At 38.4% G+C, this 25,397-nt stretch overlaps 1 long non-coding RNA gene across 2 annotated transcripts; it reads left to right on the top strand.

Moving 5' to 3' along the window:
* The first annotated feature begins 628 nt into the window (after window positions 1–628).
* LOC148005785 (uncharacterized) lies at window positions 629–25,397 on the top strand. 2 transcript variants are annotated; one of them, XR_015621422.1, is made up of 6 exons: window positions 629–823; window positions 17,255–17,296; window positions 22,304–22,779; window positions 22,979–23,062; window positions 23,675–23,760; window positions 24,491–25,390. It is a non-coding gene; the product is annotated as an uncharacterized LOC148005785 (long non-coding RNA). The 2 variants fall into 2 exon arrangements; XR_015621421.1 differs by lacking the exon at window positions 22,304–22,779 and having other exon boundaries at window positions 24,491–25,397.

The following is a 25,397-nucleotide window of genomic DNA, read 5'->3' as shown; positions in this document are numbered from 1 at the left end:
AAGGTGAACTAAATTGAAATATCAAATAATGGGGGAGACCGAGTCCCTACTAGCCATTTCTTGCCTCCAAGTACTATGATTAAATTATATCTGATTGAGTTATTGACCAACAGAGGTCCTCTGGGAACACGCAGACAACTTAGGCTATTGTGGAGACAGAAAATTGTTCTTCACAAAGTGATATCAAGTCTCCATTGCTGTAGACCACACCTACAGAACACATGGAACATGGAAAAATTGACCCGTTGCCTTTATAAAGCCTTCATCTCTACATTTTAGTGTCTTTGGTGCAGAAAGCTACTCTGCAAGCTACCAGAAGAGAAACAAACAGAAAGCCTGCTACAAACTCTTTGATCTATAATGGTTTCCAGCCTGTGAAATATGCTAGTTAAATGGTGACACAAAGCCTTTAGTACTAACCAGCCAATATCTGATTTGACTTAAGGCCCATTCCACTAGATATAACCTATAATGGACATGGCTTGTGTGATTAGGAACCTGAGACTAGATAAATAAATGTTAATAATTTTCCATTCTATTCATAGGTCAGTGCCTTGCACAGTCATTACCAGCAAAGCTTTCCTGTCCAGCCAGTAGGAACAAATACAAATACACAGAGCCCCAAATTATGCAGAGAGTGAGAGACTTTGGAATACTCAGCCCTCACTGGGATGCCTCCATCAAATCTCTGTCCTCAAGGCTTAGGAAACGCTGTAGAAGTCGAGGCAGAAGGAGTGTAAGAGCCAGAGAGATGGAGGACACTAAAAGAACAAGACCCTTTGAACTCAGAGAGACAGAAGCAGCAAGCACAGGGCCTTCGCAGGTCTGTACCAGGTCCTCTGTGATTCTGTTATGGCTTCGAGTTTAGGTGTTTTTATGGTATTCTTGTGCCCTCTTTTGGGTAATTGTCCTTCTGTTTGTCTTGTCTGACACCTATGTCTTAATTTTTGATTTATCTTAATATATATTTTTACTTCATTGTAGAATCCTCTTGGTCTCTAATGAGAGACAAATTAGTGGATAGTGATTAGAGGGAAAGAAGGAAGAACTTAAGAAAAGTAGAGGAAGGGAAAATCATAATTGGGTCATAGTATCTGTTTTCAATATAAGGGAAGAATATCTGCAAATCACAATGGTAGGAATGTCTAATTCTTTTTTCTATCATTAGATTTTATTTTAATTCTGTCTTATCAGATACCATATTTCATATGTTTCAAGTTCTTTTAAATTTTAGGAGATTGCTTTCTAGCCAGTTGTGTTTTATGTTTAATTAAAAATAATACATATGTGCCTTTTGTTCAGGGGGAGAATATATAAGTATCTGTTTGTTCAAATCAGGTGACAGTGTTTTCTGATCTTTTTTAAGTTATGGACTTTTAACTCTCCTTGTTCTAAGGATGATGGCTGACATCTTTAATTATAACTATGGAGTTTTACTTTTTAGCTGTTACTTTTGTTTTGTGGATATTGGCACTCTATCGTTCAGAACATTCACATTTAGGATCCTCATTTTAAATCATTTTAAGGTGAATCCTTACACTACATATTCCTTACTTTATTTTGTTATTCTTTATTCCTGAAATTCTCTTTGCTCTAAAAGAATTCTTTAAAAGTTGGACAGCCACTCTATTTTAAGGATAGAGCAGCGGAGATAGAATGACCAAGTGGTCATACTAAGACTTAGGCCGGGGACACAAAAGGCATTTTCTAACTCCACACCCAGGGTTTTTTTTTTTTTGATTATGCAATGATATCCCCTTAATAGCCTGCTACATATTATTGTGCATAATTTACCTTCTGAATGATGGTTCTGCAGAAGAAAAGGCAATTGCTTCACTTCTACAAAATAATTCAGTGCTCTCTTCCGTATGAGCAAAAGAGACCACACTGAACACTTAATTTCAAAACTCGATGACTTGACAGAGGGATGGTGGAAATAGCCAATATGGAAGTGGAGGTTGTCTAAGGCAGAACCTAGGAGTGCTGATGGGAAATCGAGACGATCACAGCAGGATTGTCAAAGCTCAGAGAACAGTGTTTGTAATGAGTCTGTCACTGTGATCCTTTCGTGTTGTCTCAGTAGCAGACATCTGAGGGTTCACAGTTATCTGTGTGCAGTGTCTGTGTTCCCTCACAAGAAAAATTCCTTGTGGGACTTCTTGCCCTATCTTTGGGCAGCAACTCTTGAGAAGCACAGGCTTCAATCTCACTACTGGCTTCTTAGGAGGTATAAATCTCTACAGAGTGCTACAGCCTCAGCATTGTGTCCTGCTAACTCGTGCTCATTGAGGCCCCTCTGTGATCCTGTCCCTTTTCACATTTATTCAGAAAGCCTTGGGAGAATGCACAGGTGGTAAGTCTACCCAGCAATCAAAAAGCACTGCAGTTTATTTTTTTTTAAATTTATTCTTACCCTTTATCTTAGTGAGGGTTATTATTACTCTAATGAAATGCAATAACCAAAAAGAATTGTGGAGGAAAGGGTGTATTTGGCTTTCACTTCTATATTACTGTTCTTTATGGAAGGAAGTCAGGACAGAAACTCAAGCAGGAATGCAGCCTGCAGAAAGGAGCTGAATCAGAGACGATGGAGTGGTACATCTCACTGCCTCGCACCACATGGCTAGCTCAGATTACTTTCTTTTGTAACTCAGGACCCCCAGACTAGGGATTAGCTCCACCTACAATGAGCTGAGCCCTCTCTCATCAATCATTAAATAAGAAATGTCCTAGATTTCCATCTTAAGGATTGCCTTAGTTTATGTGTTCTTTTTTTTTTCTTTTTCTTTTTTCTTTTTTTCGGAGCTGGGGACCGAACCCAGGGCCTTGCGCTTGCTAAGCAAGCGCTCTACCACTGAGCTAAATCCCCGACCCCAGTTTATGTGTTCTTTATTGTTTCTGTTTCCATTCATTTCCTTCATTTGTATTGTATTGATGGTATTTTCCTATATTTCTTTAAGGAATTTATTCATGTCTTCTTTAAAGGCCTCTATCATCTGCATAAGATGAAATTTAAGGCCATCTTCATGTAGTGTGTTAGGGTAGTCAAGGCTTACTGTAGTAGAATGTCTGGGCTTCGGTTATACCATGTTGCCCTGGCTTTTGTTAATTGTGTTTTTAAGTTGGGCTTTAGTCATCTGATTGTTGCTGTACTGGCTTTGGTTGATCTTGGTGGCAGAAGGCCTCCAGGGATGCAGTCAGGGCTGGTGGTCTCTGATGCCTGCAGGCCTCTGGTTGTCCCAGATGATGGCAGGCCTCCATAATTGCAGGTGGAGCTGTGGCCCAGGAAATGCAGTTCAGGGGGAACAGGGCAGAACTTGTTGTTGCTAGATTTGTCCAGTGGGGCCAGCAGGAACCAATCCCTGACACTACTAATAATATTCTATTATGCTTCCAGATAGGAGCCTAGTAAAACTGGCCTCTGAGAAGCTCCACCCAGCAGCTGATGGAAACAGATGCAGAAACCCACAGCCAAACATTAGACAGAGTTCAGGGAGTCTTGTCGAGTTGTTGGGGAAAGGATTGAGGGACATGAAGGATAGGGAATCCACAAGAAGACCAATAGATATATGTAACCTGGACCCTTAGAGGCTCCCAGAGACTGAACCACCACCAACCATAGAACAACAAGGGGTAGATCTAGGCTCCCAGCAAATATGTAGCAGATGTATAGGTTGGCCTTCATGTGGGTCTCCCAAAAACTTGAACAGGGGCTATCTCCTGACTCTGTGGCCTGCCTCGGAATCCTGTTCCCTAACTGTCCTGGATGAGTCTAGTCCTACAAGTGATTTTTATGCCAGGGTGGGTTGATACTCAGGGGAACCTCCCCCTTCTCAGAGGAGAGCGGGAGAGGGGATAGAGGGATGAGCTGTATGATGGGGGACCAGGAGGAAGGGGGCTACTATTGGAATGTAGTGTGAATAAGTAAATAAATAAATGAAAAAAGAAAAAGGAAAAAAGGAAAGAAATGCCCTTGAGTTTTGCCTGAAGCTCAATCTTATGGAGACATTTTCTCAATTGAGTTTTCCTCCTCTTTGAAGACTCTAGTTTGTGTCAAGTTGACATAAAAGTAGCCAGGACTGGGTTGGGGATTTAGCTCAGTGGTAGAGCACTTGCCTAGCAAGCACAAGGCCCTGGGTTCAGTCCCCAGCTCTGAAAAAAAAAAAGAAAAAAGAAAAAAAAGTAGCCAGGACACCTTTTAATAAAAAGTACATTCATTATGTTGTCAAAAACATATACTGTATACTTCAGCCATGGTTTTTGGTTTGCCTTTTCTCCTTCTAAGTAATGCAATTAAAAACAATGTATTGAATACCTTCATGAATTGTATATTGGTGCACATTTATTTGTAGAGGCAAAAGAAAAATGGAAACATTAAGATTTTGAGAACTAGGAAATTCTTGAATTTGGAATTTTCACAAAATTTACTTACTCTTTGAGAATTTCATGAAATTTATTTTTATCATATTTTGTTCTGTTCGCCAACTCCTCCCAGATTTCCCCCTCCCTATCTATCCAACTTCATATTCTATCTCATTGTTAAAGATAAAAAAGAAACAAAAAAGAAGTCACTAAAAGCATGGAGTCTGATTTTTGTTGACCATGTGCTACTGGGCATAGAGCCTGTTGTGGAGTTTGATTGATATACTCAATGTTATGCCATTGGAGAAGACGGCATGTTCGGGTCCTATATGTTAACAGTTTCTTGGTTAGGGGCAGGACTTTGGAGACTTTGTGCCTACTTCCTCTTTGCCATGCTGGTGTCTAGCCTGAGGGCGTGAGAGTCTTGTACCTACCACACTCTCTAGAAATTCACATGTTCACCTGCCCTGCTGTGTTTGGAAACCAGTTTTTCCTTAGAGTTGTCTAATCCATCTGACTCTTACAATCTTTCCACTCTCTTTTTCATAGATCCTTGAGTCTTGAGAGTAGAGTTGTGATACAGACATCAAATTTGGGGCTGAGCACTCCAGAATCTCCCACTCTACATGTTTTCCAGTTGCAGGTCTCTACTTCACTGATGAGGACCAAATGATGTGCTGATGTATGTATATAACATCGTGTCATTAGGAGTCATTTTGTTGCTATGGTATTTTAGCAGAATAATAATAGTAGGCTTTCCTCTGGGGCCTATAACCTATCTAGTCTGAGGTTGTTGATCTCATTAATTGTATCAGGTATGGGTGCTCTCTCATGACATTTTAAAGAAGCTTTTTTGGTCACACCTTATCTTAATTAACATATGTCAAGACGGAGGAAGTTCATTTTAGTAAACTGTTCTTTAAACAACTAATTATTGTAGACATGGGATTTAAAAATCCCTGTCTCCAGATTGTTAGGTGATTATATTTTGTGGACTCATACATGTCTTATTTTTAATTCCTTAGCCTCATTTTATTCTTATCTAGAAAGAAACTCATTTCTCCACTTAACATTTAAAGTTAGAATTATGTAGAAGCAAATCAGCCAAAGGAGACAAAGAAGGCTATTTAGATGACCCTAGGCTGCATACATCACGAAAATCATAATTCAAGTTGTCCCTTGTTATAATAACATACACATATATAACAATCTCATGCGTTTATAGCTTCACACTCTATAAATGCAATTTGTATTTTTAAAGTTTGTACTGTTCCAATGTAACATTGCTTACAGTTTTAAGAATGTAGCTATAAAATATCTAGGTTATTTCTGGTCTGAAAGGCTACAAAAGCAAGTTAAATTGGTCTTTCTGTGGGAATGCATGGTTAGCCCTATAATTGTCCTCGCTTTAGAAATAATGGTCTTGTGCCTCTTTCAGAACTGGGGTCACTCTTCTGATACTGTGTGTGATGTACCAACAAGGGCATTGTCCCATATGAAACTAGTTATAATACATTGTGATAATAGGAAAAGTCATACCCACTGCTTCATGTGACTAGCGGGAAGTATTTATGTTTGTGCAAACTCATGAGGTTTAACAGAGACTATGGTGGGAATAGCTTCCTGCATCTTTATTAATGACTTCATACTTCAGAGTATCTGAAATGGAGAGGTTCAAGCTTTCTGACCCGAAGCAACTGTGCAGCACAGAGCTCAGCTAACCGCTTTTACTTAGGGATCAAAACCTAAGAGACACCTTTGATGTCGGCTTATTCACTGAGGTATACAGAATATGGCTCATAGCAATTTTTATATCTCAGGATGTGTTATTGAGGTCCACAGTTCAGATTGCAAAAATAATTTGCTAAATACCTTTGATCATTTTCATATATTCACAGTTTGAGGGAAATCATATCTTTCCATCATTTCTCCTAGCATGGATGAAGATCTCTCCACTCAGCTTCATAAATGATTCTTGATTTTTCAACTATGAGGAAACTTTCAATGCCCTTACTTTAACACCTTGGGGAGTTCAGTTGCAGAAATAAAAAAGTTCTTCATTTTGTTATGGAGGGCTTTTTAAAATATGTATTATTTGTGAAAAGTTGATTTATAAATTTATACATGACCCAGTTATTTTTAGATCTCACACAAAAATTGTTAAAGTACCTTCTCTCATTTGTATATCGTAAATTTCCTTATAGTTTGGAGAAGATTTCAGCGTTAATATAAAAATAATAAGAAGTAGGAAACAGCCTAAATGTATTAAAATATGGAAATATTTTTAAACTTGATTTTAGTAAGGGAGAAGAGAAAATGTGTAAGTTATGTAGTCATAATTATTTGCTCAGTAAAGTCATTGATTAATATCAGATATATAGGTTATTGTAAAATGAAATATTTTTTGCTGATAATATTTTCTAAATAGAAAACACCTTGCTCAAATAATAAGTATTCTAATTTTCCTTACTAAAATTATTCATATAGGTGTTATAGAATCATATTGGTAAATTAACCATGGCTTCAGAAAACATTTGTCAACTTCTATAAGAGATAGTAAGTTCGTTTTGTAGAATTTGGAAGTAGTATCTATAACTAAGAAGCCTAAGAACCTTTGTTTTTTAAATTCTAATTTTCAGAGTGCTTTTTCACAATTCGGTGATCGATCCTTAGCATAGTGATGGGCTCTTCTGTTTTCTAAGACATATTTTATTAGTTCTTTATTAGAATTTTGTACAATGAGGAGTTGATCCTATTTACCCTCCCTCCCCAAATTCTTCACGGGTTCACCCCACTACCTTTCCCCTGCAATGTTGTCTTCTTTTCCTCCATGAAGGGATGTGTGGCCTTCCGCTTGAATGTGCTCAATTCATAATTGTAGAGAAACAACCTTTCCTCTCCTGGCTGCTAACAATTGCAGACAGGTCCTCAGGCAGGAGTGGCACTTCATGTCCACCCCCCACTATTAATGGTTTGGGCTTCAATAGATCTTAGGCATGCTGCCATAGCAACTGTGAGCTTTAATGTGCAGTTGCCTTGCTGGGTATGGAAGACTCTACTTCTTTTTTATCATCTGCCACCCCTGCCTCTTAGACTCTTCTGCTCCCTCTTCTGCAATGGCCATTGAGTCATTGAGAGGAGTATCTGTGATACATATGTTCCATTAGGGATAAAATTCTTCTGGTCTCTTATTCTCTGAACCTTAGCCAGTTTTGTGACTCTGAGTTGATCACCATCTACTGCAAAGAGAAGCTTCTCTAGTGAGAGTTGAGAGATGCCTTAATCTATGTGTTTGGTAATAAGTCATCAGTAGAGAGTTTAGTATTATATCCATTTAGCTGAAGATTGTGTTCTAAAAGTGAAATTAGGGAGAACATCAATGCAATAGATGAGATCACCTTGCTAAGGAAATGAAGCAATCCAGGTACTGCGTCTAATTTTGTTATTAAGGACTTAGCAAATATAAAAACCTTAGCAAAAGTTCTTTGCCTGAACATGCTGTAACATGTTTAATGGCATTTTAATTAAATAAAGCTTTGTGATAAGAGAATGGAGGTCTATAAGATATTCATAAAAGAGTATTAAGAGACTAGAAAGGCCTAGCATGTTTGGGAGATTCTGCTTGTATGAGACTTCCAACTTATATTTATCTGTGTCTCTTTCTTCAGGAAAGTAGGGTGAATCAGATTAACATTATTTGATGCCACAAACAATTAAAATCACCATCTAACTTATATGTTTCTCTCTGCTACTGTACTACCAAGATGGATTCTCATTTCAGTTGCGAGTTGGGTTAGCTTGTCTGTTTCCAATCGGAAGACAAGATGCTTACCAAGCACGTGCTTAATTTACTTAGAAGTGGGAAAAATACGAGACATTTTGATAAGATGGCAATGAAGAAAAATCTTCTATTCAAAATATAAAACTTAATTATGTATAGCTTGCAGTATTTGTCTTCCTGAGAAACACTTTGGACAATAGGATGTTTTTCCCATTAGAATTTAAATTTAAATATGTGTGTGTGTGCGTGTGCGCGGACACACACACACACAGACACACACACCCTCATGTGCAAGTCATAGAGGTTGTAAAGGGGACTATGAGAGAGATGAGAAGATCTAAAAATAATGCTAATTCCTATAAAAGAATTTGTAACTCCTCTCCTAATTCAAATTTCTCATGAAATAAAGATTCAATACAAACCATTCACATGATAAAGGCAAAGGTGTCACAAACTCAGCACTGTAAACTTAATGTGTTTATTCTGCTGTGATTTGCTGTTTGTCCTTTAAACTATGTTCCCAGTGAAGGAAACTACAAGAGGTCCAGCTCTGAAAAACTTCAGGGATTCAACAGTGGCATCCAAAGAGAGCTAAATATTTTTAAAAGTTCTTTAAAATATATTCACCGAGAGAAAGAAACGTAATATTTCTTGTTTTCACTCCATAAGAATTCAATAATTGGTTAGATTTTAGATTTATTTTATTAACTTTCTGAAATGAGGTGATTTCTACTGCAATGTGATGGTGTTAGCCCATAGTTTCAGTTTGAGCCAGCTTCTAAACTGTCAATATAGGATTGAAGAACTGTGAATACATTTGTTAGCCTGGAGTCCAAGGCAGAGACTCAAGAGACCCCAAGTTCTCTTAGGCATGATTAGTTCAGAGGAAAAATGGGTTAGCTCATATTGTTCTCCACATGGAAAATTAATACAATGCCAGCGATCAAAAGCGGCATTTTCCACTCATAGCCCTAGGTATGGAACCACAGGAATAGAATGAAAGACAAATTTAGGGAAGTTGGTGATTAACGTATCATTCTAGTGTTCAATCTTACACCTGGCATGGAAAGCCATTGAGTCTACTACTGTTTCTGTAAGAGATTGACAGCTGTCATCAGTTCAGGCCAGTACAGTAGAGGACATAGCTATCTCATTATGAGTCTTCATATCTTTATAGATATGATAGATTTAAGAAGAGAAATGTTTTAATCTCTTATTTATGCTACATTGTCACATGCATGGGTCTTTTTAGTTATTTAATGATATATGTTGGTAACTTTAGTACTACAATTCCAAGTTTAAAGATTCTCAATTATATTAATTAACTCTAGCCATGTGGTACTATGTTTGTATTCAATATTATTTTGCTCTTTGTTCTTGTTTTTAATTTAAATTATATTATTTTTTGGTCTTTAAAGATTTTTTTAAAAATTATTTTACGTATATAGATGTTTTTCCAGGATATGTCTCAGTACCACATGTGTGATTGGTGTCTACAGAGGTCAGAATAGGATATCAGATCCCCTAGGGACTAGAGTAATAGACAGTTGTGAACTACCATGTGGGTAGTAGGAGTCGAACCTAGGTTCTCTAGAAGAGCATCCCCTTCTCTTAATCGCTGAGCCATCTTTCCAGCATCTCTCTTTTTTGTTTTAAAAAGAGTTATAACCCATGCATGCATTGTAAATTAATATATTGCTTAGTTTTGCTTCAATTTAAGATTTTATACAGGGTCTTAGGTATATATAACCTTTGAATTTGGTCTTTGTGATTCACCCTGTTAGGAGGCTGCCCTGTGCTTTGGCAAGTAGGACAGAAGGATCTCCCAACGCTCCAGTTTCCTCAGCACAGCCCAGGTCTCTAAACTGATGAAGCCATTGCTAGCTGAGTCTTGCGAGCTCCTTGCAGCCCTTGCGTCAGTGTCTGCTCTTGATGGAGCAACTGTAGTTCATTTGCACTTCTGCGATTCTACCGTCAGCAACAATCCCCGAGGCTGGATGCCAAAAAGATAGCTGAAACCAGACTATCTGAGGTCTCGCAAATGTTCAGACACAACCACTTTTACAGGGGTCCAGTCCCTCCTTTTGTAACATGTAGTTAATTCAGCTAGGATTTGCTTGACAAATCTCCTGGAAGGACAAAGACAACTAAATTCTTGATGGTCAAGTCCGGAGATGTGCATCGTACTGACCTCAAGAACATTTGTGGGTTCAAAATAGAGGAGGATGTGAATGTTTCTTAGTCTATGGGAATAGTAGGTTCAGCTTCCTTTCTTGAAAGAATTCCAAGCCTTTCTTGGAGCCTTCTCCACTTTATTATTGACACAGCAAATAGCAGTTCTCAGCCTTTTCCAAAGAGGAGGAGGGGAGACATTTCATGGCACCGTTCCATAACTCAGTATTAAGAACTATTTTTATAAGGTAAATATCAGACCAAGCAACTCAGAACTATTGTGCATTTTTCATTTGTGTCTTCCTTCCTGAGGAAAAACTACCTGTGTATTCCATCTACCATGTTTAGCTTAGGTTCCTGAACAAATGTTTTAGAGAAAATTGGAAAAACTTCAAAGACTGGGTAGATATTGATTATCTTAGTAGAGGAGTTAAAGGCAGGTAGGATGAGGTCATTGTTTTCTATTTAGTGCAACTGAATTGCATCACTCTGATTATTATGTACTGCTTCCTGTAAGTTGAAAAGCTATTTTGGGAAAAATGAAAGTCAAATAGAGTTAGTGGAGAATTTTTAACGGAGAAGCGGCCAATCTTCCAATGGACTATTCTAAAGGGCTGTTTCCAGAGCACTCGTCTATCTACTGACATCATTGTTATCTAAAGGATCATTGATGTGCTTTCAAATTTTGGTCACATAACTCAAAAGCAGGAAGCCCTTTGCATTTTATTTTCAAGGTTAAAAGGTAGGCTTCAACAATTACTACCGAATGAGCAAAGCATTTCATTATAAACGGAGATTCTAAAATACTTTCAGAGAAAGCAAAATCATTACTATCTAATTAGTGCTGAGGAACTTAAATTTGTTCATCGTCGATGCCTGTTTCTCATATGTCTATAGAGTATACAGTGACAAATTGATGAATAATATTTAATTAAAGGTAAAGAAGAATTGTTTTTGACTTTAGACAACCAAATGAAAACATTTCAGCGTGTATGGCTTTACTGAGGTAAAGTTTTATTATGTGCTTAAAGATTGAAGTTGGACAAAATTTCCCATAAATTTAAACAGTTTTTTCCTTTCATCTTTGCATACTATTAAAATAAAGTCCACATGACACTGTTTAGGATAACTGTCCCAGCAGATCGCACGACTGAGAGGTAGCCATTGAGATGCCTTTGTGCAGTCTAGTTACAGTGAGGAACTCTCCTCTGCCCCAGCCCTGCAATGGGCAAGGAGACATCTTGCTGGTTGTGATATTCTTCTATCAGTCGGGGGCAGAGGGGTTGGCAGTCCTTGGTTCATTCTACCCCGATGCCTTACTTGGTGGTCAAAGCTGTTCTTTTCCTGGGATATATAAAAGCCAAATCAAATCAAACTCAGGCAGCAGCACGTCACAGGAGGAGGAAGGCAGATAGCGCTCCGCGTTCTGCCGTGACACCCAGTGCGGATGGTGGAAGACGCCCATAGACCTGCCCTCCGTCTGACCGCACATGTGGGCCATAGACACAGAGTCCCCGCCCAGTATCTCATAGCCACGAGAGAAAAGGAAGATAGTCAGAGACCTGCTGACTGCCATGCCACTCACAGACCTGCCCTTGCTCGGGTGTATAGCACAGATGGCTTGGAGACACCTGCTTGCTGCCATAGAACACAATACTAACAGAGGATGTCACCCAGGGGCTCGCCAGACTCTCGGACAGCCTACAGTTGAAACCACCACAGTGTTTGTATTTGGCAGATGGCAAAGAAAGAGGACTAGAACAACTTGAGCATTATGATGAGAGAGGAAACTGGAGATTTGAGGGCTGTGAATAGCCAGCCCTTCCACCTGAGGCTATGGTGAGGTCCCAGTTAGAGTCGCCATGAGGGCAATATTTGGGTTCATGGCTACACAGTGGCAGGAGTCTGTGTAGACGTACAAGGCTCATATTACTGCTAGAGAGCATGGAGATGTCTCTGGTAGGGCAACCCCTGGAGACTATGTGGATATCCAGAGGCTGCGCAGAACTGAATCCATCCCCCGCCCTCCACTGGCTGGAGTGCTCTGTAGAGCTGGTCACACCTCTCATCTGCAGCAGCTCTTGGCAGAGCAGGACCTGCACCTTGCCCAGGCAGCAGGGTGGAGCTGGCCCTGATGGCAAAGGCGTGAGAGCAGGTGAGCTGCTCCGGTCCCTCATAGGATGTAGCACATGGGAGAATGGGCTGCTCTGGAAGGATGGGTGGAGGGGAGCCGGCCCTGAGTATTGGGTGACCTACCTGGAGCAGTGCTGGAGAACTCGATTTGGTGGTGAGGATAAGGGAGAGCTGCTGCACTGACCAGCTCCGCTGCCACCCAGGCCCAGATTCAGGGCTGTGAATTGGCCAACCTCAGAGTCTGTACTGTCTGCTGATGTGGGAAAGCACCAGTCTTGTTGACCCAAAGCTGCAGGATCTCCATGACTTAGGGCAACAATGGAGTAGCCAGGAGGAGTCCCAGTGAAGATACAGTACTGATGGTATCCCAGAAGCCTTGAACCAGACCAACGACTTCAATAAACATTTGCAGGTGAAGATGCATGGACAGCGAGATATGCTACAGAACACATGGTGACATAGTTCAGCTTCCACAATGAGATGTTTTGCTATGCTCTATGTGTGTTTGTGTGTGCGTGTGTGTGTGTGTGTGTGTGTGTGTGTGTGTGTTTTGTGTCAAAGGAGGTTGTAAGAGTGAAGGGCCGATATGAAGGAACAGGGAGATGATAGGACTAGGGTACATGATGTGAGGTGATCAGCAAAACTGCTGCTCAGGAGACTCTAAGAAGAAATTCAAAAGGCCAACGCGTGGTCTGAACACACTGAGAGGTGGGAAGAGTTGAAGAGCTACCTACTATGTGAAGCGCTTTAGCTTTCTCTGGCATGAAATTCAAAAGAAAAATGGACACCAAGGCAACATAAAGCTATGAGTTCACGGAGCAAGGCTATGTGTCACATCTGCAAAGCCTCACTTGATCGCTCCAGGCAACGATCACCCCATTTTCCTGTAATTACTGCCTTGTATCAGTTGCCTCCGTCTCTGGTGACAGTCTTTTTATTCCATTCTGTATCCCAAACTCCTATGAGAGTTCTTAGAGTAAATACATACCTAATGAATATTTATCAACTTCAGTGAATAAATTAAAAATTATATGCTAGTTTCAGCTGAATAAACTAGAAAGGTCCATGACTCAATTACAGTTTACTTTGCCGGGGAAAATGATGATCGTTCTGAAGTCCTCCACAGTGAGGTCTATTGCAACAGCTAATTGCATGGCAGAAGCATTCAGTAGCCTGAATCCATGCAATGGAATTTTATGCAAAGCTGCCTAAAAAATGCTGACTTTCAGTGAAACTATGATTTTAATTGTTTGATTTTGAAATTTTATGCCTACCCTCTCTAACAATAAAATTGTATCAGATTCAACTTAAAATATAAAGTAAATATAAAGATTAAATATGTTGGGATGGAGAGAGACGGAGAGAAGGAGAGAGGGAGAGGGGGAGAGGGGGAGAGAGAGAGAGGGAGGAAGAGAGGGAGAGAGAGAGAGAGAGAGAGAGAGAGAGAGAGAGAGAGAGCGAGCACTCAGATGTTAAGAGCACTGACTGCTCTTCCAGAGGTCCTGAGTTCAATTCCCAGCAACCACATGGTGGCTCATAACCATCTCTAATGGGATCTGGTGCCACCTTCTGGCATGCACATATGCAGGCAGAACTCGGGGTATACATAATGAACAAATCTTTTAAAAAAGAGTAAGTATGTTTTTCTCCCTTAAAAATCATTTTATAAAATAACGTCAACTTTCTGCTCCATTTCAGACCTTTCAGAGCCGCCTTATTTCTTGAACACCCATTATTTTCAAATATGGGATGAGCTATTTTTATTCAAGTAAGGGCTGTTTTTACTTGCAAAGCTGTGGAATTGATCTTGTCCTACCCTGGGATTGGCTGCCTCAACCTGTGCGTGTTAGTCATCTGGGCCGCTGTAAATGTGATTCTAGCAGGTTGCTAAGAGCCTGGGCAGCTGTTTACTGCTCCAGGTTGAGCCTGCAGCTTCAAAACTATTTTATTTAACCACACTTCTCCACACTTTCACTTTTCCTGAGGAGGGAGGTGTCTTTTAAAAAAAATATTGGTTATTTTGTTTATTTACATTTCAAATGTTATTCCCCCTTCCTGGTTTCCTCTCTGAAAACCTCCAACCCACCCCTCCCTCTGCCTGCACAAAGGTGCGTCTCCACCCACCCCTCATCCATTCCTGCCCCATCGCCCTAAACATTCCCCTACACTGGGGCATCACATCAAGCCCTCACCACGGGACCAAGGGCCTTCCCTCCCTTTGATGCCAGACAAGGCTATCCTCAATGTGGGAAGGGGAACTGGGAGTAGCCAACAGAAAGTCCCAGACACCAAGAAAGTAAGGGGCTCCCAGGACCCAACAGGGATGACATTAGCTAGGTGGTATCTCTTTCTCCTGTAGTTTTTTCTGTGTGCAGTGAGAAAGCTGTCATTGTAACTGGTCCTGCAGCACATTCTGCCACCTAGTGTTACCAGGACATTGATACCATAGAGCTTCAGATAAAATGCCTATGGTGCAGGGTAAAGAAACCAGTGTACCCACAGCTCTGTGAAGTTGCCATTGTGCATTTCTATGGAGTCTGTGAGCCTCCGATGGCTGCTAGTGTATTTATTGATGCTAAAGCAACCTGGTCATCTCTCCAGTTAGGGCTTCTACTTACCCACACTGTGCTGCTAGGAAATATAAATATCTTAAGAATAAAGCACATGCAGGAAGAGTTTCTGAGAAAGATCATGGAGTACAGAATGACAGGAAACATCTTAACCTAACCGAGAAGACTTTTAAACAATAAATCTTTACTATAAAATTATGAAATGATACTAAAACTGATACAAATAGAAAGAAAAATCTCTGGAGATGAGGCCATTTCCCATTCCTGAGTAACTTCTGTTGCCTGACACTAAGGGAACATCTCCAAGCAAACTCCTGAGACAAACCAATGGGAAGAAACGTGGAACTATACCAGACCTTGGGACATGTGTTGTTATTCCCATCTTTGACCTTGATGCTTCATAATGATGTGAGAATGAAAGATTTTTCTAATAAAACAGAGACCTTTCTCTGAGGAAGAAAGGAAAACAGAGGCAGAACTCTAAAAAATATGGGAGTAGTCTGTAGTCTACAAAGGGTCATTCTGAAAGTCAAGGACCAGCAGAATATATTAGAACAGAGGCCAATGTGTGTAGATTCACAAAACTCTTTTCCCCCTAGTTTTAAAATTTTATTATACTAGGTTCCATAAGGGTAATTTCACACAAGTAGTTAATGTGCTTGGAGCAAACTCCCCTGTCTACTCCCTAGTCCTTCTCTTTATCAGCCCTTTATCCCATGGCTCTCTTTTGTTTTGAGATTTCACTTTTACTTCCCCATCATCTAAACATTCATAATTTATGCATCCATAAAAATATCTAAGACCTAAAATTCAAAGAACACATGCATACTTCTCTTTTGAGATTTTAATTCACATAATCTGATTATCTCTAATGCAGCTATTTTTATCCTGAAAATATTTTTTAATACGATATATTCTATGGTTCCCCTTCCTTGTCCCCTCCCACAACCTTCCCAATACTCTTCAATCCAAATCCATGCCCCCTCCCCTTTAGAAAACAAATAGGCCAATTCACAATTCAGCCTTAATAAAACAAAAGAGAAAACCGGAAAAAGCATGAAAAAGCACATACACATCCACACCCATGTACACACAGCTGTAGAGACCTGCACGTGCACACACACCCTACCACGAGCCAGGTGCACACTCCATTCATGCATAAGATGCATGAAAACACAAAATTGGAAATCATAACAGATATGCAAGAGAAAAAAGTAAGGTAAATGAAATGTCCAAACACAGCATTATGAGACAAAACATCCCCAAAGATGCTGAATTGGTGTTGGCCATCGGCTGGTCGGCATGGAGCCTTTCTCAAATGTGACTTGTGCACCTAGTGAGAGTCCTATGTCTGGCCTCACTACCTCTTAAAGTGACCGCATCTCTTCCTTCGACTATTGGTGTTACATATACATGCACTCATGTATAAATGAAACTTGCTGAGTTTATCTACTGTTTCTTGTATGTATACATGCATATGTATAATTTCAGTGAGTGTCACTTGGTATTGGATAAAACCTTAGAGGATTCATCTTTGGGGAAGACTAATTCTTCATCCCTGAGCAGTTATTAGTTCTTTGTGCAGGGGTAGGGCCCTGTGAAATTCACCCTTCCCATGTTAGCATGTCTGTTAGTGTGGTCAACCTTCAGGTCTTGTTTAGCCATACAGTTGAAGTATCATGAGTGCAGACTTTCTACGAAACACAGTCTCACAGCAGACGCCATGCTCCTCTGGCTCTTTAAAAACCTTTCTGCCCAATCTCCTTCAATGTTCCTTAAGCCTTAGTCATAGTTGTGTTGGCCAGCTGGGTTTCTCCGCAATGGTCTGCATTTGCTGCAAAGAGGTATTTCTTTGATGTTTCATTTATCGGTGGGTGTAATGCTAAGTACTTAAAGTTGAGTTACCAAATGTGCTGTTCTAATAAAGAGCTGGTAGACGGTTCTTTTCTAAGATTCTAAGACCTTACTAGCCTCAGATAGTGAGACAGATTTTCAGGGCCAGGTCCGATTTCCCTCCTGTTGAGGTTGCTTCTCTAGTTGGGCGGCACACACACCACATTGCTCCTCACTTCCACATTAACCTCCTCCCATCATCCCCAGGTAAAATCCCCCACCTCCGCCATTTCCCATTCCCCCACTGTATCATTTAGACCTTGCTATTCCTTTCCTGTGATCCTTATGCTCCCGTCCCTGCCATGGTTCCTTTTTACTGTCTGGTTTTCTACTGTTATTCCAGGTTCTGTACTCGTATGTGAAGATTTGGAGCTCAGAACCACAGGTGAGAAAGAACATGCTTGTCTCTCTGGGACTGGGTAACCTCACTCCATATGACGTTTCCTAATTTCATCCACTTACCTGTAAAATTCATGAATTCATTTTTCTGTACAACTGAGTAATTTTCTATACACTGTATTCAGCATATTTTCATTATTCATTTGTTGTTTGAAGGATGTTTAAATTGCTTCCATTTTCTAGCTACTGTGAAGAGGGATGCAGCAAACACGGCTGATCAAGTGTCTGAGGAGTGGGATGTTGAGTCCTTTGGGCAAATGACAAGGAGTGGAGTAACAGATTTATATACTTTATTAATTTTTAGCTTTCTTGAGTATTCTCCACAGTAATTCTAGAGTAGCTACACCAGTTTACAACCATAGGAGCATTGAATAAAGGTTCTTCATTCCTCAGTATTCTGAACAGCACTTCTCATTCATTTTGTTGCTATTAGTTAATTCTGATTGTTTGAGATGAAATTTCAAATTTGTTTCAATTTTTCTTTTCCTAGCTTGCCTTTCTCTGAGTGATAGCAAGGTTGAGAATTGTTTTGATTATTTGTATTTGATCTTTGGATAACCTAATCATTCCATTTATCTATTTTCATGGACTTGTTTTACTTTTTGATGTTTACTCTTTTGTTCTGAGTCCATTACATATTCTAAATTTAATTCTCCATTAAATGTGTAGCTAGTAAATATTCATCTCATTTTATCAGCTGTCTCTTTATTTGACCATTTCATTTCTTTTGTGGGGAAGTTTTGTAAATTTTAAGAATTCTATTTGTTGATTTTTAGCACTACTTCTTAAGTAACTGCAGTCCTATTTGGAGGACATTTGCATATGCTAATGGATAGAAACCTTTTTCTTACCTTTTTCTTTACCAACTATAATGTTTAAGGTCCATTTTGAGTTGATTTTCATAAAATTTGAATGACACAGGTCTAGTTTGATAAGTCTATATGTGTTTTCCACAGTTTATTGAAGATACTCTCCTTTTCCACCACTGGCCAGTAGTTACTGTGTGTCACATTGTATCAGAGACCCCCATTCTGTTCTATTGATCTTCATGTTGACTTTGTTGCCAGAAATAATGACGTTTTTGTTATGGTGACTTTGTAGGATAACTTAAAATCAGGTATATTGATACTTACAGAATTATTTCTTTTTCTCAGGATCACTTTAGCTCTCTGGAGTCCTTTGTGTATCCAAATATGTTTTAGAATTATTTCTTCTATTTCTGTAAAGAATGACATTTTTTTATGGAGATTTCATTGGATCAGTTAGTAAACTCTTGGGGAATTTTATAATATTAAGTCCTCTAATTTATGAAGATTTGAAGTCTTTTCAACTTCTAGTATCACTGATTTCTTTATTCAGTGCTTCAAAGTTTACATTAGAGGACTTTTACTTTCTATGTTAAGTTTTTTCCCATTGTGTTTTACTTTATGCTTTGGGGGTTATTATGAATGAGATTTCCACCCTGATTTTTTTCTCATTATGTTTGTTATTGATATATGAATAGGCTATTGATTTGAACTTTAAAACCTGACACTTTATGGAAGTATTTATCAGCACCAAGAGTTTTCTGGTAGAACCCCTAAGGTCTCTTATGGATCAAAACGTATCTACAAATAGGAATACTTTGATTTCTTCCCTTCCTTTTTGTACTTATTTTCTTTTCTTTTCTTTTCTTTTCTTTTTTTTTTTTTTTTTTGCTCTAAGCAATATTTCACTATATATTTCACTCATGATAATGAGTAACAACTGAGGGACTGGACATCCCTGTCTTATTTCTGATTTAAAATATAATGATGGCCATAGGTTTGTCCTACACACTCTTTATTATTTTGCATTGTTTCCTTTTATCTCAGTGTGTTGAAAGTTTTTGCCATGAAAAGCTATGAATTTTGACGAAAGCCTTTTCTGCATTTATTCAGATGACCATGTGGTTTCTGTCTTTGAGTTCATTTTTGGGATATAATACATTTGCTGATTTGTGTGTGTTGTACTATCTTAGCCTTTTGGGAATGAAGCCAACTTCATCACAGTGAATAATTTTTTGATAAACGCTTAAATCTTTTCATGATATTTTATTGTATATTTTGGCACTTGTTTCATCAGGAGATAGTTCTATAATTTGTTTTGTCTATCTGAATTTAATACCAGGGCAATAATTTATCCACACAAAACTCTGGTAGAATTCCTTCCATTTTTATTTTATAAGATAATTTTGGAAGGATTGTTATTGATTCTTCTCTAAAGGTCTGTTAGACTTCAGCAGTGACTCACTGTGGGCTTAGATTATTTTCAGTTTGTTTTTTTTATTACCACTCCAGTCTCATTATTAGAATTCAATTTATCTCATCAGAGTTTGATTCTAGTGGGTCATATGAAGGTAAAAATGAATCCTTTTGTTTAGGTTTTTCAGTTTGGTGTAATAAAATTAAAATATATCCTATTGATTTTTCAATTTCATCACCATTTCTTGTAATATGTCCTTTATCTCCAATTTTCTTTTTCTTTCTTGTTTTTCATTTTCATTTTCTTATTGGTTTGGATGAGTTTGCCATTCTTGTTTACCTTTAAACAATTAACTGTTTCATTCATTCTTTTTTTCATTTTAATTTCATTAATTTCTGCCCTGTAACTGATTATTTTTCTCCTATGCTGTTTTAGAAATTGGCTTGTTTGTTATTTGAAGACCCTAAGGCATACTATTAAGCTATTCATTGGCTTGAGCATGATTTTTTAATGTAGATACTTGTAAATATATATACATACTGCCTTCATCCCATCTTAGTATTGCTTTCATTTTGTCCCATTGGTTTTGATTTTTTTCATATTTTTATTTAAGTATAACAGTATTTAGGGATTTTCTCTTAATTTCTTCAATGACTCATTCATTGTTCATTAGTTTGCTGCTCAATAACAGATCGTTATCCTAGATAACAGAAATCTAGTGATATGTGTGGACTATTAAAATTGCCTGCTATTATTATGTTGGGGATAATCTGTGCTTGTACATCTGATCGAGGCTGTTTTATAAAATTGTTTACACCAGTGTTTAGTGCATATAGCTTAATATTACAAATCTTGGAAGGTTTTCATTATTGGTATGAAATGACTTTCCTTATTTCTAATTTAAAAAGTTGTTTTCATTTATTTGTGTGTGTGTGTGTGTGTGTGTGTGTGTGTGTGTGTGTGTGTGTGCATATTCTCTGATGCACAGGTGAAGGTTTGAGGACAACTTGCAGGAGTTTGTTCTCTCCTTCAAACATGTTGGTCTCAGGAATCAAACTCAGGTTGTCTGCCTAGACAAATGTGCTTTTACTTATTGATTTGTCCACCATTTAAAATTTTCTTGTATGTGTGAATGAGTGGTGTACATATATGTGGGAGTACAGGTATGTGTGTAGAACCACAGAGAGAGATCACAAGTCTTATTCTATTACTTTCTCCATTATTGAGATTGTGTCTCTCATTCAGTAAACCAGGAGATACTTAGGATGTCAGCAAGAAAACCCCAGTGATAGTGTCGTTTCCTCCTCAGAGCAGGCTACAGGGATAAACACAATACATGGACTCTGAGGACTTTCACTGAGGTATATATCCTTGTGTAGAAAGTATTCCTACTCACTGAACCATCTTCCCAGCCCCTGTGTTTTATTTCTTAATTTAATCTCTTTATTATTTGTATATGCATGAGTCTGTCGTATGCAGATTCTGAGGTTTTTGAGGGTGTTATAGCTGGGTTCACAAGAATGTATATGCTTTGGGGAAAGAACTGGGGCTGATATCAGATGTTTTCCTCAAAACCTTTATATCTTATTTTTGAGACAAAGTCTTTCACAGAATCTGGAATTCATTGGTTTGACTATTTGGTTGGCTGGTTGCCTCCAGCACTCTGCTTTTGTCTGACGTCCCCATATCTGCTTATCAGCTCATATGCACAGGAATTTATATATGTTCTAGGATCAGAACATGGGTCATCACGCTTGTACAGCAGCCATTTACTGACAGATTCATTTTCTCAGCACCCATCTTTTCGTTGTAAAGTTTGGTTTTAGTCTATTTGGTCAGGTAGCAGAACTATCTAGTTTCATTTGCTCGCAATACCCTTTCCATCCTTTCATTCTAAGACTGCACTCATTTATGATAGTAAGGAGCATGGTTTGAGGCAACACGCAGGTGGATTTCATTTTAAATCCCATTCATTAGGCTATGTACTTAGTCTGTTAATATTCAGCTATAATGGAAAGGAGGATATTCCTTCCTATTATTGTGTATTATTATTTTAAAATAGCTGGCATCTTTCTATTCCAGAAGCGTCAGTCCTTTTCTAATGCAGATTACTGTACATTATGTTATGATTGGTTTGTTCATCTTTCTCCTAACTGAAGAATTCTTTCAAGTTTTCTATATAGTCCTTTTTTAGTGGTTACTAATTCCTTTGGTTTGCTTTTATCACATAGACTTCTTACTCCTTTGAGTATGACAAATGGTTTTACCTGTTGTAGTAGTCTGAATTTGCAACTATAGTCTTGCAGCACTAATAATTCAAAGTTTCATTGTCTCTGGGTTTTAACCTTTTATTGAGAAATCATCTATAATATTATAATTTTTCCTCTATCTATATTTAGTGTCTTAATTGCAATTTATGTAGGGAGGTTATTTTCTGGTCTTGTATGTTTAGTGTTTGAAATGCCTCCTGGGTCTAGAAGTTTTCTAGTGTAACTGTTTTGTAAATAAATACTGCTGATGCCTTTAGCTTGTATTTCCTTTCCTTCTACTGACCCCATGGTTCATAATCTGATTGTTTCTGTTTCAGAGTATTGACATGATCTGTTTATATTCTTTTTTTCATTTTTCTTTCTTCTTTCTTTTTTCTTTTTGTGTCTAATGAGGTAAATTGTCTGTGTTTCTGAATTTATGACTTCCCTCCAGTACTCTCACAGCTAGCAAAGTAGTACCACTTGAATTATTATCCCAGGCTTATTTTCTCTCTTCACAGCTCAGAGATGCTTTATACATCTCTGAATTCAAGAGATTAACCAAATAACCTCCAGCTCAAGTTTCATGGACTTAACTATCTCTGGAAATCCATATCAAGTTATATATTTAGCAGAAGTGGTATGTAGATGTCTTTGGGTTGGGTGAGCATATTTAGGTCACCACGGCCATTACTTTTCAATCATTTGCTTTAGAAAGAAGTCTAATAAATAAGACTGATTATCAAAATTCTTTTGTATAGCAAAAGTAAGTTCTTTTAAAATTTTTAAGAAATTTACAATTATGAGTGTTACCCTCCATCTATGGATGTATACCATATGCATGGCTGGTTCCCATGGAAGGCCGAAAGAAGAACCATCAGAACTAGATTTATGGAGGATTGTGGACTGCCACGTGAATACTGGGAACTGAACCCTGGTCCTCTACAAGAGCATCAACTTACTGATCCATCTCTCTATCCCTGCAGAATCTTTTTAAGTAGGTATCTTCTTTTTTTTCATGTATGAGATATTGTACCATCTATTTGTTTTCCTGCTCAGATGTTGTATCCTGTTAACATGTTCTGAAACATGTTAACAAACACAATAATATCTGATAAACTAGAGTGCAACCCTCAGTATTCTCTAATCATATGTGCTGTGATTGCTGTTCTCAGGTTTCTCTCTTCTTTTTAAAGGACAGTAAAATCATGGGATGACTATGCCAGGGTCTTGGGTGTATTAGGAGAATTCATTCCTGTTACCATCGCACAAATGCTCATGTGAGTAAATGGAAATTTTAACCTTCAACTGGCAAAAACCATTTTCATCATGTTCTCTGTTGTATTGTAAAAGATATTGAAAAGGGTACATATAATATGTGTTTGTTTTCTGTGTCACAATTGACACGTTATATTTACCCAGATGTTCCTACCACTCTTTGTCTTCAAAATGTTACCTTTTCAAAGCAGACATCCACTAAATTGATTTTTATTATGACTGCCTATCACAAATAGTTTTATACATTGACTTTCATTTTCTTTCAGATATGTTTTTGGCTGTCAATTTTTAATTAGTGTTTCTGATCTATTTGTTTTACTCCAATTACTCCAATTATTAGTGTGAGTTATGTATAAAACATTTTATCAGATAACTTTCATTTACTTGTTCTTTTTTCCTATGTGTACTGAACCATTTTCTTTCAACGACACTCACTGTCAAATTCTCTGTCTTCAGCAGTTTTAATAGTATGCTATTACTGAGTATAATTTACTTTTAGGCTTTATGTTTATATTTTCTGCTCACTTATGCTATTTTTGACACATTCTAGAAACTTTTTAAAAATTGCAATCTGTTTTTTTTTAAATCAGATTATTTTATTTCTTCCTATCTAGAGCACATGCCTTACATTATTGAAGGTTACAGTTGGATTGATGCTCACATTTACCGATAATTCTCTCTTTCTTTTGAGTTGTCTCAGGTAAGTTTTCTTTTTAACTCATTAGTTACTTGACTTATTTACATCCCAAATGCTGCCTCTTCTCTGTTTCCTCTTGCAGAATTCTTCCTCCCATACTCCTTCACCTTCACCTTTGAGAGGGTGGCCCCCTGGGGAGCATCTTCCCAACCTGTGGCATCAAGTTTTTACAGGATAGGACACATCCTCTCCCACTGAGGGCAGATAAAGCAGCCCTCCAGTATACGTGTGCTGGGGCTTCGGACAAGACCAGCCAGCATATGCTGTGTGGTTGGTGGCTCAGTCTCTGGGAGATTCCAGGGGTCTAGGTTAGCGGACGGTGTTGGTCTTCCTGTGGGGTTGTTATCCCCTTCAATTCATTCAATCATTTCTTTAACTCTTCCATAGTGATCCTTGACTTCCCTCCAGTGCTTGGCCCTAAGTATCTGCATCTGGCTCAGTCAGCTGCTGGGGAGAGCTTCTCACAGAACAGTTATGCTAGGCTCCTATCTGTAAGAATAATGGAATATCATTAGTAGTGTCAGGGATTGGTGCTTGCCCAAGGGATAGGTCTTAAGTTGGGCCAGGTATTGGACAGCCAGGCTTGCTTCCTGTCCGCAAGCACAGCATAGCTTAGTAATAGTGTTAGTCATTGGTGCCTGCCCACAGGGATGGATCCCAAGTTGGGATAGTCACCGGTCGGCCGGCCATTCCTTCAGTCTCTGCTCCACTTTTGTTCCTGCACTTCTTTTAGACAGGAAGAATTCGGGCTGGAAGTTTTGTAGGACGGTTGACGCCTCTGTCCCTCCACAGGGGTTGTGCCTGGCTACTGGAGGTGATCTCTTCAGGTTCCATATCTCCCCTTCGGCTAAGGTCATCCATATTGAGTCTATGATCTCTTGGCACATGCCTGTGAACCTGTGTGAAGGCAGAATCTCATGGTAACAAGCACATGACTGAGCACAGTGTGATGACAGGGCTGGGGTTGAAGCATGGAGTGAGAGTTGTCCACCAAGCATGCCTTTGACGTTCAGCTCAGTCTCATCTCCTAAATTCTTGTCACGTTTTAGTTATCCAACAAATCAGGAAACAACAATTGATATATTGATGAGATCAGAAGTGTTATTTCCCAGTTGCCTCGTTAGAGCTCTATTTGGGTGCAAGACTTCAACACATGAACCTTACGGGACATTATATATTATGATTCAAAAAATGATGAGTATTTAAATACAATCAAATTTAGTTTACTGTTGAATAGAAGATAGTTAAATAATCAGTCATATATTTACCAAATATTTTAGGCTTATATCTTAAAAATGAAGACTTGTATAACTTAAGTCTCTTTGTGTGGAATGCGATACCACAATACAATGTACTGGCATAGAAATACCTTCTAGTTTTTCATATACTTTTCACCATAATTCATAGATAAAACATTATTTATGTGAATATCTGATTATGTTTTATTGGATATATAAATATTTATACAGAATTTATTTAAAAACTCAATTTCATCTTAACTAATACAGCTTTTGTCATTGTGTATATAAAATAAATCTTTTATATAATATCCATCAACCTCTCTCTTTTAGCATACAACTGAAATGGAGGGTGGATTCAGCCTGATTCATTATCTGAATAAAAATTATTGATCAAAACTT

This window comes from Rattus norvegicus, chromosome 5 (genome assembly GCF_021556685.1).
Source record: "Rattus norvegicus strain SHRSP/BbbUtx chromosome 5, alternate assembly SHRSP_T2T, whole genome shotgun sequence".
NCBI lineage: Eukaryota > Metazoa > Chordata > Mammalia > Rodentia > Muridae > Rattus > Rattus norvegicus.
The sequence above is the reverse complement of the archived record's forward strand: the minus strand, read 5'-3'. Positions and strand labels throughout refer to the sequence as shown.